This window comes from Anser brachyrhynchus, assembly GCF_964034855.1.
Source record: "Anser brachyrhynchus genome assembly, chromosome: 10".
NCBI classification, from domain to species: Eukaryota; Metazoa; Chordata; class Aves; order Anseriformes; family Anatidae; genus Anser; species Anser brachyrhynchus.
Window position 1 is genome coordinate 10,697,913 of NC_137705.1, and position 16,869 is coordinate 10,714,781.

The 16,869-nt window shown below is 47.5% G+C and overlaps 1 long non-coding RNA gene across 2 annotated transcripts; it reads left to right on the forward strand.

Moving 5' to 3' along the window:
• Positions 1 to 2,753: 2,753 nt before the first annotated feature.
• LOC308200731 lies at positions 2,754 to 16,821 on the forward strand. 2 transcript variants are annotated; one of them, XR_013955756.1, is made up of 4 exons: positions 2,754 to 2,998; positions 8,178 to 13,666; positions 13,778 to 14,296; positions 15,560 to 16,821. It is a non-coding gene; the product is annotated as an uncharacterized lncRNA (long non-coding RNA). The 2 variants fall into 2 exon arrangements; XR_013955755.1 differs by having other exon boundaries at positions 2,754 to 13,666.
• The last annotated feature ends 48 nt before the right edge of the window (positions 16,822 to 16,869 follow it).

Here is a 16,869-nt window from a genome sequence, read left to right on the forward strand (position 1 = left end):
TGCCAGAGGACTAGGCGTCAGTGGGTACCTGTCATAGCAGTTCCTAAACGTGTGGTGCAAGCCTGGCTGTTTCCTTGCAGGACCTGCCTGCTTGCATCTCTGCTTTAAGGACGGAGTAGTGGGGCAGAGAGAAGCCAAGTGACTCCTCTGATGCCGCACGGTGGGGCTCTGGCAGGTCAAGCCCCAGATCCACAGCTTCTCTTAGCTGTTCAGCTGCAATCACAGACAGCGCAAACATGCCCCTCATGCAACAACAGCCTTGTTACTTGGAAATGCTAGAAAGTTTCCACATCCTGTTCCTATTCCATTGACTGCACCTGCGTGAATGCCCGCTGTTCTCTCCACCAGGGTGTCAGCAGATCCTGTAGCTTGTTTTCCACTGAAATGTCTCCTCTTAGGTAAATATTACATCTGAGGTTGCTTTGCCAGTGGCTTTCCTACCTGGAGTTTGTACAACAGGTCAATGCCCTGCTCAGAGATAACAGGAATACTTGCTGTGAGTGCTGTTTGCTGCTGTGATATGCCATCCTGCTTTTCCCTCACCAGCTTCTCCTTTAAAGGTTTTTGAATGCTGCTGAAGTCATGGAGGTTTCAGCAAAGTGAGGGAAATTTAGGACAAACTCTCTAGTGCTTGGACAGAGCAGAAGGGCTTGTTTATTCCAACAGCCATGGCTTGTAAATTATTCATCTGTGCGTAATTGAAACATGCAGATCCTCAAAGGTCGTGTTACAAAGGGTGAGGTGAAGGATCAGCAAGCTTTGAGCAAAACAGGAAGGTTAACAGGTCCTGGGGAACCCTTCTCCGTCCACCTGCATCTGCTCAACAGGAATTCTTGCTTGCAGAAGAAAACTGAGTCTCGGATAAGTGAAGCAATGCACAAATGTGTGTGTGGTGGGGAGGACATCTGTAAAAGCTCTTCCTGTGCCTGTTTTCCCTCCAGTGGAAACACAGATGGAAGCTGGTTGCAGTGAAACTTAGAGAGAGCCTATGGGCACACACAAATATCAGTGCACAATAGTTTTTAGCCTCTGTGAAGTGTAGAAAAAGTTTCCAAAGACCAAGAGAGATCAGAATAGCCAACTAAGCAGAAAAGAAGCCAGCACGCTTCTTCTCAGCAATTCTGTCTCCAGACAAAACCAGACTTCAACTAATTAAAACGAGCAGATGCTAGCTGGAACATTAATTGGAACAAGTATCATCTTCTGTCTGCTTAAATCTGTGTTCTAGCTCTCTCCTAGTAGGTTTGGAGATATATAGAGAGTTAACTCTTTAGCTGGCTTATTATTTTGTTACACACAGCATGTAGTTAGAAGAGTTTAATGAAATACCTATGAATAGATTTTTGTGTGTATATATATATATATTTAGGCGCAAACAATTCTCCATCTAATACTGCAAAGCCATCAAACCCAGCATTTTCAACCCTTCCTTCTCACAGTGTTAGTAATAAAGCAATCTTCCTCAGCTTTGAGAGGTCTTAGAAGTAGCACTGGGCACAGGGCCAGCTGCTGTTCTTCCCCATCTGCATTGTATTAAAGGACACCTCTTCTCCAACCTGTGCTCATTTGCTGCCCTCAGCCCATGTTCCTTCTCGTTAATCTTGATGTATGCTCCATAGAAAGTGCAAAGTGCTTAGCTGATATCTGATACACTTATAAATAGCCTGTCTGCCCTGCTGTGGTTCTGCAGCTATCCCAACACGAGTAAACACCCAACGTATTGCACTCTTCCTGGAACTGGGATGCTATTGAAGATTTTCCTCTAAAGCATCCAAATTTGCCTCCTCTGGAAGCCGGGTACTTGACTGCAGGCACCGCTGCTCTGTTCCAGATTGGCAGTTCCTCAGTCTTGTCCTAGTCTCTGATTCCTCTCTAAGAGATGAGGGAAAGGCAACATTCGGGTAACGAGGCTCTTTCATTGTTCCCTGCCCTCCCTGCTCCGTGGGTGCAGGTCGGGGCTCCCTCTGCACAGCTCCAAGTCCCAGACCTTCCCCTCTGCTTCACACACAGGTTGCCCCCAGGCTCCTGCTATTCCCTTCATCCTCACGCTCCCTGTTTCCTCCTCCTTCATCGAGGACAGATTCTGTTTCCTTGCTGGACTCACTGAATCTGTCGTAGGTCTGGCAATCCCTGCAGAGATCTGTCCTGCGATGCTTTCCTGAGCACCAGTTCTCCCATCTAAATGCCACGCAGTCCTCTGCCTTCCAGGGAACTAGGAGCAGCAACAACCCTGTGCAAACTCCTCCGTCCTTCCTTGGTGCATCTCTCTTAGTCCCTTTTTCTTTTGGTGACCTCCTTGAGTGATAACTTTCATTTCCCACCCGCATTTGTACTGAATGAGCCTCAAATTCAGCTCCCCGAGAGCCCCCCAAATAGAGCTAAATGTAGGCAGGAGAGGCCGATTGGGATATTAGAGATTATCCCTGACTCATTTTCTTGCAAGTCTGATGCAAGAAGTGAGTCAGATCCCTCCGACAAAGCTTGACCCAACAGCCCCAGCCGGCAGCCGGCCGAGTGGCAGCGTGTGGAGCTTGTGTCGTTTTGCAAATGGAATAAAGGTCACTTAGCACAGCGGCGGCTTCCTGCATCTGCCGTTAGATCAGAGGCATCTCGCCTGAAGAAGCCTTGCAGCTCGCTTACCCCATTGCCGCTCGTGGGTGGGATAAGCTCCCCAGAGCCCTCAGCAAAGGGGATGTGTGCTGCTGAGCGGTGACCCTCTTTCTTTACCAAGGTGGGGCAAAGGTCCCTGCCCTGCAATGCTGAGCTGGTCACGCTCAAAATGCTGCCAGTCCTCGGCCCCTTTGCAGCCAGGGCTCAAAAACCCTCTCCCTCCTCTGGGCATTCTCTCGTAGCAATGCTGCCAATACTAATCCTAATGTAACTCTGCTTTTTGGCTGCTTTCTCTTCCTAGGTGTTGATGCTGTCATTACTGAATGACACCTCCTCCTTTCCCCGCAGCTCGGCTGCAGACAGGCATCTCCTGGGGCCGGTGGCTGAGGTAAGCGGCTCCGTCTGACTCCTTGCGTTGAGTTCTCAGTGCCCATCCTCCTTCTGGAGGTGTCTTGTTGACTACCGAGAGCCACGGGTGAGTGGCTCATGCACTGCTATCTGATTATTGAGGCAAGGAGATAAAGTTAATTGATATGTCTCCTTATATTCACCTCCCACGTAGCAGCAGCATCTCCCCTTATCAGCGCCCACCCAGCTCCTCTGCCATCTAGGTCTCAGCGGTGGTCTGCTGTCTGCCCTGTTTTCCCTCTCAGCTGGTTTCAGGTTCAGACTCTGCCCATTTTCTCCCAAAAGGAGACAAACTCCTAATGTGGATTCTGCAGCTGGCATCCCCTCAGCCCATCCCCACCTCATAGGAACACCTCGCATGGAGCTGCCCTGAGAGTGGTGCGTGCAGCCGGGCTGTCTGGGGCGAGCACCAGTGTTGCTGCCTTTGGGCTGGGGCCTGCACCACTGCAGGTTTCATGATTCTTAGAGTTGTTTTTAGTTGCTGCTATCTCTAAATGTGCACCCCAGAGAAGTAAGGCGGATCCTGACCCAGGACTTTTCCCTGGGGAGAACAGGGGAAGTGGTGCTCGACACCTCTGATGGAGCTTCGTTTGGGTATGGCAGCAGTCTCGCTCTGCTGAATGCAGACTTATGCCAGGTTAAGCCCTCACCCCTGAATGCCTCTTCTGTTCTTGTTCCAACGCAGCTTCTAAATTGGAAACCCTACCACCTGCATATGATATGAACAGGGATTTTGCAACATTGGGAGGGCTGAGTCAGGGCACAGGGACGAGAGCTATTTCTACTGCCGAAGAGGCTCGATTGCATTCAGGTGCCCACTGCAATGGTTTCCCTTCTCACCCCGTCTCCCCAGGGGTTGTGCAATGTTGGCACCGGTCAGCCTGGTGGCGGAGGAGCGGCCGGAGCAGCTCGGTGAGCTCACTGCCTGCCCATCGCTTTTTCCCCTGTCAGCAGTAGCATGTCCAAGGTAAACCATCTCATTTTGGAACTGCTTTGGTTCAGGCTCAGACTGGCAGCCCCTGTCTTGCTGTGAAATTTCTTGATACGGCAGCTCCCATTCAAAGTTTAGTATCGCAGCAGGACACCATCCAGGCATGGAAAGAAGCCTGCAAACCCTCGCCGTGCTGCACCGTCTCCAGTGGCCTGCCCTGCGTGTGCGTTACACGCAGTAACCTTCCCTGAGCCCAGTTACCCCAGGCTGTACCCTGCAGCAAAAGCCATCTGGTGCCTGTCCTTCAGATCCAGCCCCTCTGGCCAGCACCCCCTTGTAAGCTTCCCAAATAAAATTTAATGGAGCTTGTTAAAGCTGTTGAGATTGGTGGCAGCTGTGGGAAAGGGTCTTGTAAATAAGAGTGCTTAGATTTCTCTTATCCTCGTATTTAGTTTCCTGTAGGCTTTTCAGTGCTTTCTGAGCCTGAGTTATGGCTAAACCATTCTCAAGGACTAGTTGAAGTCTCTTGTTTGTTTTCTTGATGCTTTTCCTAGTGTCTTGTAAATCATCTTCTGTCTTTGGCAGTGGTAAAGGGTGAAGCAAGCAGTTCCACCACTGCAATATATCTACATTTTGTTACAGCAGGAGAAACAGAGCCCAGCTCCTGACTGAAGGTCTTTTGAGTTGTTCTAAGTTTTAATGCATAGCATCACTTTGGGATCAGCCCAGTGAACACTCTATCAGTTTGCCTCATTTACCTTCCACTCCCCATGCACTGTTAGACCTGGGACTTCGTGCTATGCTCCTCTGGGTCGTGGCTTGGTCTCTTTTCAGAGGGTAAATCCTGCAGCTCCACCAGTGTGCAGCTGCTCACAGTGGCCCCATGAAGCAGCCCACATGGCTCTTCTGCAGGCATGTGGCCTTGAAGTCCGCCAAAGAAGGCTCCTGGCATGTTTTCTCCTCAAAGTTGGGGATGAGGGAGGAGGAGGCTGCAATAATTGAGCTGAGAAAATTTTTCGTCTCCTGTCTGGGTCTCAGTGGGCTCCAAAGAGGGTTGAGAAGTGCCAAGTTCTCAGGTTGGCCCTGTCCCATGTGGCGGCTGCCTTCCAGTGTGGCTCAGGAGCCTCTGCTCGAGGTGACTTTTCAGCATTTTAATTCCTTTCTGCGCCTCTTCTTCTGGGTTGCTGAAGCTTTTCTGCTGGCTTGTGTTTTTATGAGGATTTGTCTCACCCACTGGGCTCTGATGGCTGGGACACCTTTTGGTCCCTGTTTCCAGAAAAGCATCGCCGCTGCTGGGCCCCTACCCAGGACGCCTGGATGTGTCCATCAGCTGCCCCGGCAGGCTGCCACTGCAGTTCTCTGGTCCCTCTTCGAGCCCATTGCTCCCTCCCCATTGCTCATTTTCTCTTGGCTCAGCATAAACACCAGCCCTCAGCGTTCTCCTTGGAGGTGACAGCCCATGCCTGAGTCCAGCAGTGAACCATTTGCTCCAAGCAGCAAACGGAGCCGCCTGGAGGCCCTCAGGGCTTGCTTTGCTCCTGTCTGTGTCCAGCTCCTTTGGTGCCTTTTGCACCACATGCTCTGATTTCTTTCCCTTTCCCCAAAACATCATCCCCTTTTGGCTCCCCCATGAACCTTCCTTAATTCTCTTATTCCAAAAAAGACCTGAATGTCTCCATGTACTGATCCTGACTGATTGATCCCTGAGATTTTTTTAACCTTTATTTCTCTTGCCCAAGCAATTGCACTGTCCTAACACCAAACAGCAAGTCCAAGGGGGATTCAAACCCTCTCCTTCTGCCTCATGCAAACTTTCTGGCTTGGGAGGGGAAATAGGTCTTTTGTCTATGATTTTTGCTGCTGCATGTGAGCGTACCCTCTTTTAAAATGTTTTTGCTTGAAGACAAATTATTATAGAGTTTTCTGAGCAGACTTGCACCGATTTCATGTACTTCTGCATGCCCGAGGCCTGATCCTGGCAGTGCTGAGCTGATTCACTGCGAGGCAGAGTTATGCCCGGTTCCTCAGCAAAGTCTGTTCTGGTGTTGCACAACGCATCTGTTCTCGGGGGGGCTGTGCGCAATCTCCCGTCCGGACAGACGTCTGAGCCTGATCCTGCTGGAGTGACGTCAAGGGCTGCAATACTGTACCTCGTCCTGGCACTCTGCTGCTGCAGCAGCTGCAGCCGCGCTGGAGGTCGTGCAGCCGCTGCTGCTTTGACCTGCAATTAACAGGTTACCGACGGGCAGCACGGGTGGCCCTGCAGCTCCAGAAACCTCAGGCTGGAAGCAAATGGAAGTTGCTTTTAAAAGGAGGATCCTCGTGTTTTGACCTGTGAGCAGGGCAGCGGCTGGGATAAAACTCCAGCAAATTTGCAGCCTTTCCTGTGCTTGGGGCTCGGGCTGGCACAAGTGAATGCCTTTTGTCATGGAGCTGCAGCAGCCAGCACCACAGAGAGTGCCAGTAAATCACTGGCCTTGGCTTGGTGCTCATCCTCGTGGCACTGATTAAGAGAACAAGAGTACATTATCTAGAAGCAGCTATTGTGAATACTTGCTGCTGAGGTCTGCTGAAGGCAATAGTGACGGGTAAAACAGCAGCCTCAGCTTGCACCCAACCCACCATGGTGGAATATAAGGGTGGCAGATACAACGGCTACACCTGACTGCAGCAGGGAGGTGTCCTGGTGCTGCAGGGAAGGAGGAGATCCTCACATCCTCGGGGCAGCACACACTTCCATCCCTGCACCTCGAGGCACCCTGGCCTCTTGCACTCCCCAGAGGCAGGGCGGGAGAGCTGTGAAATGGCGTTGAGCTGCTCAGCAGGAGTGGATTCGCTGGGACCTCCTGGCGTCATCACAAGCATTGCCTGCGCCTCGCTGGCCCGGGCTGATTCCAACCCCAAACTAGAGAAATGATTCTTCTAAATCTTTCGGCTGGTTGGCTGAGTGCTGGCCCAGGCTGCGGTCCATCTTGACAGCTCTGCACATAGGTCAGAAGGAAGGAAAGGGTGTCTTGCAGTTTCAATTTTTATATGAATGCCCACGCACTTCTTCGATTCTTCTTCAAAGCTCCTGACAGAATAAGAACCGCTCCCAATTTTAGATTTTGGAAGTACTTGGATTTTCCGAGTTTTAAGTCCAGCAGGAGAAGTTCCAGCATGACGTGGGGGCACAAAGTGTCCTTGCCTTCAGGCAGATCAGTGCTGTTCAGCAGTAGTTGTGCACAGGGCATGGCTGCATGGGGCAAAAATAGCAATGGGAAGTGGGAAAGTAACAAAAGGTGACCTGCAATGTTAGCGAGAACATTTGTGATGGCTCATGAAGTGAAGAAACTGGAAGACACATAAACCTGTGTAGATATTTTTTTAAAAAGAATAAATTTTCATGGAGTTTAAGAAAATGGGAGAGTGTTTTTTAACGTGTAGGAAAAGAGGTAAGGAAATTATCCTTAAAAAAAATGTAATTTTGATCTGGAAATAGGGCTGAGACAAGTCTTGAGGGTAAATATTTAATTACTGGATCAATTTTAATAAAGATCTAGAGTTTACAATTGATTTCTTTATCCTCTGCTGCACCAACCAGTGAAATTCCTGGTTAGTACTGGTGTGGGTCCTGTCAGCGAGTAACTTATACTTGTGATTATAATTGACTTTACATGCTAAAAGTGAAAAACTTGACATCCCAGAACCAACATGCTTTCTGTGCTCTCTCATCAGTGAAAATTTTTTATTTCTGGGCGTAAAAGCAAAATTAATTTTCTTGACTGGTCACCCTAGTGAGGTTGCGATACTTTGCAGGGCAGCAACTAGCCTGTGTTTACCTTAGGGGCTATGATATTTAGACAGGAATTCCGTTGCAAAATGGAATTACAATAGTGAACTTTAGCTAAACCTGGCAAGTTAGCATGACCAATACTTGACTGTAATAATGGAGTTGATACTTGTTTATTGACAGGAGCCATAGTGCTATCCAGAGAAGCCCTACTGCATGCACTAGTTCATGGGATGCTGACAATTAAATACAGACTGAAGCACTTCAGTGCCAACAGCTGGTGCTGCTCTGTGTCTCTGCCACAAGTAGATCCCACGTCCACTTCGTCAACTATTGGGTGATGTGCAGTGGTTTAGTGCCTTTTTTTTTTTTTTTACACTGAATTAGCATGTCATTAAGTAGAGGTTATAGAAGAGTGAAATGGTTAAATAAGATGTGTTGTTCTCTCCCATTCAGTGATGGCAGGTTCTTCCTGCAGGAGCTGCCACATTCCCTGTGACATTGGCACAACTCAGGTGTCCTGAAAAAAAGGCTTTGTCATCATCTTTTTGCTATATATTCTGCACTGGACAGTCTAAATGCTTTTTATGAATATCAGTTTGTTCAGCGTCAAGACTGCTATCCTCAGGGAACCATTGGAAAAAACGAAGAGCAAGGAGATGAGGTGAGTTGCTTCTGGCCATATAGACGTTAATTAAATAGGAGCAGAGTTGGGAAAGGACGTGTTTTCCTCCAAAGCAGTGTTTATGGGAAAAAATATATGCCAGTGATCTGAATTCAGCTCTTAGTTATTTCTTGTGACGCTAGTGGAGGTGAATATTTTGCCCAGGAACACCTACGACATAAGAAAATGTGAATTTTTAGATCACAGGATGCATGACTAAAATTTCCCTAAACTTTCTGACAAGTCCAAGGCTGGCGTGAATGAAAACACTTCCTATGATCACGTCTGTATTTTGGGGAAGTATAATCCAGGTCTGCATCTGTGTTTTCTTCATTGCTTACACTGCTACTAAGGATTCAGTGGATGAAGAAATAGAACATTACATCACAGTGGATCATTTTTAAATGAGCAGTCCCTCTGGCTTGTTTATTTGTTTGTTGTTAATTATTCTGTTGAGAATATCTGGCCTGTGGCAAGCAAAGCAGTCAGCTCTCAACAGCAGCGAAATAAATCTCAGTCCAGGGCAAAACAAATTGGGAAGAAGCTCCAGAGAGTGGTGCTATTTGAAATAAGTTGAAGTATTATTTTGAAAGCTTGCATGGAAGAATGGAGTTTTGCCAGCTATTACAATTGGACTTCAGAGTAACTGCTGAGTGGGTAATTATTCCCCCAGGAACACGGGAGTCTGGACAAATGTAAGACAGAACAAGAGGGGAAAAAAGTGTATGGAGAATTAACTTTAGAAAACAAGCTAGAACATTAGTCACAGGAGGAATATAACTCAACATTCATTTAATGTTTATTTCTGTGATGAACAGAAACGTTGTTCTTAACCCCTGTGCTGAAGCAGGAAATAGGAGCCTTCTCTCTTCTTTAGGCAGCTGGAACTGCTTTGTTGAAGTTCATATCTTTGATAAGCGGGTGAAGGGGAGGATAAAGAAATGTGCTGAACATGCTGCAAACCCAGCAAACGGGCCTTGTGCTTGGAACAGGGAAAGAAACCACCTGTGGAGCTTGTTGAGATATTATGTGGTGTCTGTTGTGGTCTTCAGTGACTCCCCCAACATGAAGATGGGGCAATATCCCAGGGTTTAGAAGCTAATGCCCCCCTCCCCATAGGAGTACTTGCTCATGGTCTGTCTTCAAGCCATGGTCCCACTTTCCTTTGTGCTGAGCAGCACCTCAGCAGCAAGGAGGTAATTCAGCTCTACTGCACGTTGGAGGAGCTGAAACACAATGGCAAAAAAAACCTCAAAGCATGTGAGACTTTTTTTGTGGTTATATAGTGCACATGTGGTAACTGTTGAACTGTAGACTTACCTGTAGAGTGTCCACACTGAGCTTTCGTGATTCATTGCTCCCATTCTGATCTTAACAGCAGCAATTCACTGATCAGTCCTCTTTCTAAAGCAGGATCAGTATTGCTTTGGATGTTTGGCATTTTGGAAGATGACTGTAATTCAGGTGACGCTGGAGAAGAATGAAACTTCACAAAAGCACCTTATCTATTCAACACTGAACCTACACAAATGGGCCATACGCACTGAACTGAGTGCCTGGAGTAACATCACAGCCAAAGGGTCCAAACCCCCAGCCTTGGATCTCCCCAGGTTTGTGAACTTTGGCTCTGTCTCAACTCTATAACCTCCAAAGACGTTGACTGAACCTCCCTGCTGGGCTCTCGCCACATCTCTGGCCAAGTGATGGGCTCCCACTTGCCTGTCCAGCACTGGTCCCCCCAGGCACACGCCTGTTGGTGCTGCGGTGTTGCATTTCTGACCTGTCGTTGCTCCGTGACCTGAGCGAAGGTTACCAGTGTTTTTGTGTGGACTCTCTGTTTACTATTTAAGGTGAGCAGGAGGCTCTGGATTCTACTGGTTGGGTCATCCTCTCTGTTTCCCAACTCAGTGTAAACGGACAGACAGGCGAGGTAGCTCTTCCTTGAAAACCTCCAAATTCTGTTGCCAGTTTCTGGCAGACTCGGTGCTAGCAGCACGCGATGGATACAACACAGTCATAGCTGTTCGTTTTTGTAAACGTCTGCAAAAGCACCATCTTCTCTTAACACCTTGAGCCACTTCCCTGGAGTCCTCAGCACCAGGCTCCTGCACAAACACACCCAGCTCTGGCGTATTCCTTCCAGGAGAGGGCAGGGGAATACAGTTTATTGCAGATTCACTCCTGAACAGGAGCCAGGTTTAGTCATGTCCCAGATCTTCCTGTATGTCTTCTAGTCTATTTTGCTTTCCTAAACGCAGTAGAGAGGTAAGTGCTGAATCTTGAAGTGAGTCAGTGGATTTTGTCACATTTACAGACCTGCCTGTTCCTGAGTCATCTTCACGAGGGACAGCTTGGACTGCGCTGCTCACTTTGCTCTTGGACCTCTAGGAACGAGCCTCATCTGTCACATTGGAAGCATCGGCTCCTGCACAGCCTTGGGACCAAGGTTTAAACAGCTGAGGCCCAGCTCTTCTGCTTCTTATCATCACATCAGGGGAGGCAGTGATGGGACAGCATGTCTGTCACTCGCTTAGCAAACCCATATTCCTGCAGGAGATGGCCTGATTCCCTTGGCCGTTCAGAATAGTAATTGGTGCAGCTCTGCTCTTGGGTGTGTTTGACCACAGATTAAAACCCAGGAGGTCTGCATCGAAAGCCAGGTTTGGAACGGGACCTGGTTGAAGATGGTTTGGAAAAATAGCAGCCAGAAAGTCAGCTGATATTTTCTTTTTCAGTATCTTAATGAACAGAAAGTTTGGGAGAAAGTCAGAAACTCTCGCCAGCTCTCCACAGTTTTTAATATTCCAAAGGGCATTAACATATAAAAATCCTAAAATGAGTTTCTTCCATCTTATCCCCGCCTAGACCTATAACTCTGACTTGAAAAGACCACATAATTTCCAAACTAGTTAAGGAAAGAAAAAAATATATGAAAGAATCAATAAACTGTTGGCCCTGCAGCGCAGATGCCCTTGCAAGGCCAAAGAAATGAAGCCCTGAGATTGCTGTTGCCGTTTCCACCTTGTCCTGCAGAACCACAGTCAGGGATAAACATATTCTTTGTGTCAATATTTCTGTAGTACCGAGAGAACTTGCAGTCCTTATCTGCGAGTGTCAAGGACTGCCGAGTTAAAGCGATCGTAACGTTACTGGGGAGTTTGACAGGCTTGGGTGCTCGCCCTGGGCTGTGTTACGGCTCCGGGGCTGAGAGCTGCAGCCTGGCAAGGCTCGGTCGGACACTGCCACCGGCTTTGTGGCAGAGGAACGGGATCTGTCTGCAGGTGGCTGGTTCAGGAAAATCTCCAAATAGAAGTTGAACTCGTAAATTTTTGTTCGCCTGATTGTTTTTGCTTCTCTCATTGGGAAAGAGCGGCCTCGATTTGTAAATCACATGGAAATGTGCAAGTAATCAATTCAGCCTTGCTAACCCTTCTGCTAAGCGGTTGGTTGGCTCTCCAGACTGCTGACAGTTTGCTGCTGCAGCGACGGGGAATAGCAGGGGCTGGGGCAAAAATACCACAGGTGACCTCTAAGGCAGCAAAGCACTTACCCTGTGCAGCACAATCCCTCTTTTTGCCCATCCGTGAAGCTCAAACACTTTCCCTTCCAGTCCCCTCAAAAGCGAGAAGTCATTTGTAACACAAAACTGCAAAACTTACAGAAGATGGGAAAACCTGAGGCAGGAAAAAAATCAGCCTCAGTACAGCCACATGTGGAAAGGCAAAGTGTGGGCAGAGCCAAACAAGCCTTAGGTGCAAACTGCTGAGCACGGAGCAGCCTTTTGCTCCCTCTCCCACCTTTCCCGGTGCTGTGCTACGTGGCGTAGCAGCTTGGGAACAACTTCAGCCTGCAATTTCTTTTTGATTTTACAATGCGGTGCTATTATTATCTCCAGGAAAATTTTAAAAGCCTTGAATGCTGAGCTTTATTTGCCTTTCCTGACTGGATCTTAGCACACAGCCATCAGACAAAGGACAATGGAAAGTGCCTTAACTACGCCTTAGCCCCCGTGTTTGGCGGGGCAGTAGGAATGCCACAGAGGCTGTCTGAGCAGGGGAACCAGTTTGACCGAAGTTCTCTCCTGAAAGGTGGCAAAAAAGGCGATGGAAATTCCCCAGGCAGGATCAAGCCATAGAGGTGACAACTGATTTTTAAAGAACTTGGCGACGAGCTGGACAGGGAAGGAAGTCACTTAGCAATGCACAAAAAGCATGGGGCAGGGGAAAAGGTGCGTGTATTTTACAGCAGGGAGAATGGGTTCAGTTTTGCTGCAGTACCAAATAAAGCCACTGGACAGAAGAAAGCTGACTTGAGACATTGGTGACAACGGCACAAAAGATCATCCCCAAAAAGCCTGCCCCAGCCCAACAGTCATTGCTGGTTCTTGTGAAAAGTTGGCAGCCAAAAGTGATCAGAGGATAAGTCTCGATATGTGTATTTCCTGCTGTTATGCAAAAGCTCATAGTGTCTCCAAAACCTTGAGCAAAGCTGAGATGTGTGCCAACTTGCTTTCACTGTCACGGGGCTCCAAGGAATTGATCAGTAAATCAGTTCGCAGCTTGAGAGGTTCATTCAGTTATCCTGGATGGATGGAGAAGAGGCTGGCATTGCCACTGCAGCTCGTAAATCTCAGGTTTGGGTTTAAGCCCAAAAGCACTTCTGTGGACCCCAGAACCAGGACTGTGATTTGAGGCCTCACAACAGTCTCAGCGTGAGGCGAAAAAAACCTTCTGAGGTAAAATCTCTGCTCAGAAAAGATGCTGTAGAGGATGAGGCTGTGGGCGTCTTTCACCAAGGACGACCCCAGATCCGGGCTCCACGTGACACTGACTTTTGCATGCTTTGTCATTATTCTCTGTTACACGGTAATGGGTTAGCACAGGAATGAAATTGTTTGTGCTGAAATGAAATATCAGAATTCGTGCTTTCATGTATCCTGTTTGTTTGTTTTTAGCATGTCCCTTGTCTGTCTAGAATTTTTGTCTGGTCAGAAAAAAATGGACTTTGGCTATTTGTCCGGGGTGTCCTAATGTCCGATAGCCTGGACAGAGCAGGAATTTCTACAAGATTGCTGGACCTCCAGAAGTCCCAAAGGCACAGCCTCTGCATGTATGTACAAGGACTTTCCTGAAGTTTCCCAGCACAGCTGATCCCACATGCGTGGCTAAGGGCATCTGGACATGTGCAAGAATTTTGGTGCATCCAGAACCTGTCACACAGTGGGTGAGCGAGCTCACATCAGGGGTTCGTCCTGGACGCTCTGGACTCCTTTCCCCTGGCAGTATGTGTTGCCTGCATGCATTTTTAATTTTATTATTTTGTTTTGTTTTATTTTATTTTGTTTTATTTTATTTTATTTTTATTTTATTTTATTTTATTTTATTTTTCCTAGGGAAATTTCCAGGACAAATACAGAGGCCCTAGTTACACTTGGTTATTTATTGCCATTGCATTTGAACTCCCGAGAATTGCTCTTGCCTTGTACTGAATGGGTATGAAGCTCTGTAGGGTTCTGCAGTGTAGCTGAAGTTACTCATCCCGAGCCATCCAAAGTGATGATGAACTGGAGCTGTGTTTATTCATCCCATGGGTGTCCTTGGGCTCAGACTCACAAGCTCGTTACCTGATTTACCAAATTCCCACCTGCCTCTCGAAGCGACTGGTCCATAGCAGGTGGTAAAAAGCCACGGATCCCTCCTCTGTGTGCAGCCGCACAGGGCTAGCACCAGCACAAGCGGCACGTCTGGGTCTGCTGGAGACCCCTGGAGACACCAACCTCTGTATTTGCTTCAGTAAAAGCTGAATGCACCCAGCCCTGCAGGATACTGGTAGGAAAACAGAAAGGTTTGGGCCTAGTGAAGTGGAAGCGGCTTGAAAAGCAGAACTGGGACATGCACCGGTTCATTTCCATGTGAGTAAACATGGGATTTCCCTACCCCTCCTGCGACTGAGAGACAGTTGGAAATTACTGTAACTTAAATCTAAAGAAGTTGTCCAAAATTCAGAGCAAACACTAATGTGTCCCAATGCATTTCTAGGTCATAATGATAAAATTAAGACTATAAATTTGGGTTGTGTTCCTGGCATTAAACATTCTAAGGTAATTCCATATCTGCACAAACCAACAATTCTGATTCCAATAAATCCAATCTTGAGGGTTTGGGATTTTAGCCATATCTAAATCTAATCCTTTGCATTGCATCAAGCTAAACTTCACCTACTCAGGGAACAAAGGGATAGAAAACAGTGAAACAAGACTTGCTAAAAATCTGTTTGGGGTACAAATATTCAAGGCCAGTGTTTTTACCAATGCAATGCTTTTTACATCAGTGAAGTTACACTAATGCAGGATTTGGCCCTGGTGTTTGTGTATAAATATAGTATTAGGAATCTGATGAGCGTGCACTTATGCATTATTCATTGCGATACGAGGAAAGGAAGAGCGAGGTCCCTGCACGAGAGCAGGACACAGCGAGCGTGTGCGCGCTGCTCTGTGCTGCAAGCTGAAAGGCAGCACTGAGCAAGCGGGACGGCTGCAAGGGCACCGAGCATCCGGAGAAAGTGGAAATTGCATCTCTAATTCCTCTGGCTAAACCGAGGGAAGGTGAAAACCTCACTAATCTCTGCTAAAGCAAACTCAGTAGGACAAAACTGGCTGAAATGAGGAAAGCGTTTCCACTTTGTTGAGAATGTGCTGTGACCCCTTTTCTTCACGGTCCTAACCTCCGTGTGTCTGGGGTGGGGAGGACAGGCCACAAACCCATCCCTCCCGTCCCTTGCAGGGCACATCTCCAGCCTCCGTGCCTCCTTGCAGACCATTCCTGTGACCCCTCAGGGTTTTGCCCAGCCCAGCCCGGCCGTTGTAGCCCCTCAGGTCCTTAGGTACTGGGTGCTGCCTGGGCACCCCCAGGTCCTCCTGCATCTGTCGGGGCTTGTCTCGGCTGGAAGTCCTTTTGGAAGAGGCTGTTTGGTGTTTGCCAAAGCGTGAAATGTGCTGCTGGCAATTCTGAAGCAATGAGGACTGAGGAGAGTTTTCCTCTTCAAGGCACTGGGCTGGAGTTGAAAAGAGAATAGGCTGTGGCTTGGTTCTACCAGAGACATTTGGTTCAACCGTCTGTGCTTCAGTTTCACCATGAATTCAGAAAATGACATTAATGCTTCATTTTTCCTACAGGACAGCAATTTGCAGCCCTGAGGCCCACAGTCCTGCAGCATCAGAGTGAAGAGATCAGAAAGGCGCCCAGACCTATGTCACTGGGCTGTGCCCAGCCAGCCCGGCCTGCGCCTTCCCAGGGATCAGAAAAATAAAAAAAATGTGACTTGAAATATCTCTGATGTAGTAGGGAAACCCACTGCTGCGGGAGCTGGCAGCGTGTGCGTCCAAACAGCAGCTTCCTCACTGGGCTTCACCACTGCGGGAGTTAAATGTGGATCCTGATCGCCCCGACATTGCATGAATAGTGCTATATTTGCATATATAAAGCTTTAAAATTGTAAATTTATGTATAATTTGTGTATATATAATTAATGCACGTGTACCTGTATATACATATATATATACACTAGTTTGTTTATACATATATACATACATACATACTAGTGTATTTAACCAGTGTGTGTGTGTATATATATATGTATAACTGGTATATACATGTGTGTATATATAATCAGGGTATATATACATGTATATATATAACGAGTGTATATATCCGCGTATATATGTAACTAGTATATATATGTATATATATAATAAGTATATATATACACATATATATGTATACAGTGTATATATACATCTATATACACTCTCAGACATATGGTCTGATTTTTGGGTGGTCCTGTGTTGGACTTGGTGATCCCTGTTGGTCCCTTCCAACTCAGGATATTCTGATTCTATGATTCTATGATATATGTAACCAGTGTGTATGTATGTATATATATAATGAGTGTATGTATGTGTGCATATATATGTAATGAGTGTATATATGTACATATATAACCAGTGTATATATACCTGTATATATGTAAGCAGTATATGAAAGTGTAAGTGTATGTATATGTGTATATATGTGCAAGTGTATGTATATGTGTATATATGTATATACCTGTATATATGTAAGCAGTATATGTATGTATATGTGTAAGGAGTGTATATATATGTACACATATAACCAGCGTGTATGTGTGTGTATGTATGCAACCAGTGCATATATCCGTGTCCATACATGACCAGCATATACATACGGACGCGGTGCACATACAGGTGCATATCCGTGCACATACACACCCCGCCGAGCCCCTACACGCGAGCCTACAGCCCCCCACGCCCGGCAGCGCGATGGGGGACACCCCCAGCCCCAGCACCCCCCTTTCTAACCCCCCCCGGGCATCCAGCGGCCGCGGGCACGGCGGGGGCCGGGCTCCCATCGGGGCCGGGCTGGGGCCGGCCCCCGGCGCCGCGGGGCCAATGGTGGCGGCGGAGCG